At 46.4% G+C, this 483-nt stretch overlaps 1 protein-coding gene across 1 annotated transcript in view; it reads right to left on the bottom strand.

Moving 5' to 3' along the window:
* LOC102755197 (dystonin-like) overlaps nucleotides 1-483 on the bottom strand; it is a 172493-nt gene that overhangs the window by 18988 nt on the left and 153022 nt on the right. The gene's annotated exons all lie outside the window — the stretch shown is intronic.

A 483-nucleotide genomic window follows, 5' to 3' on the forward strand; every position in this document is an offset into this window, starting at 1 on the left:
CATCAAATGCAAAGATCTGAGTACCATCTACTTTTTAAAAACATATATTTTTATTGATTTCAGAGAGGAAGAGAGATAGAAACATCAGTGATGAGAGAGAATCATTGATCGGCTACTTCCTGCAGCCCCCCTACTGGGGATGAAGCCCACAATCCCAACATGTGCCCTTGGCCAGAATCAAACCTGGGACCCTTCAGTCCACAGGCCGACACTCTATCCACTGAGAAAAACCAGCTGGGGCAAGAAATGATTTTTTTGAGTAAGATGATATAGCTGCATATTTGGAGTTCTGACGGTGGACATCTCGGGAGATGTTCACAGCAGCAGATAGTAGAAAATGCAAACATGGAGCAATGAAACCAGCAAGGGTAAGATCAGAGAAAGAGGGAGGGGGGAGGAGGAGAGGGGGAGAGGGAGAGACGGAGAGAGGACATCAATCAGTTGCCTTGTAGGTACCCTGGCAGGGAATCAAACCAGCAACAT

The sequence above is a fragment of the Myotis davidii genome, unplaced genomic scaffold (assembly GCF_000327345.1).
Source record: "Myotis davidii unplaced genomic scaffold, ASM32734v1 scaffold463, whole genome shotgun sequence".
Taxonomy (NCBI): Eukaryota; Metazoa; Chordata; class Mammalia; order Chiroptera; family Vespertilionidae; genus Myotis; species Myotis davidii.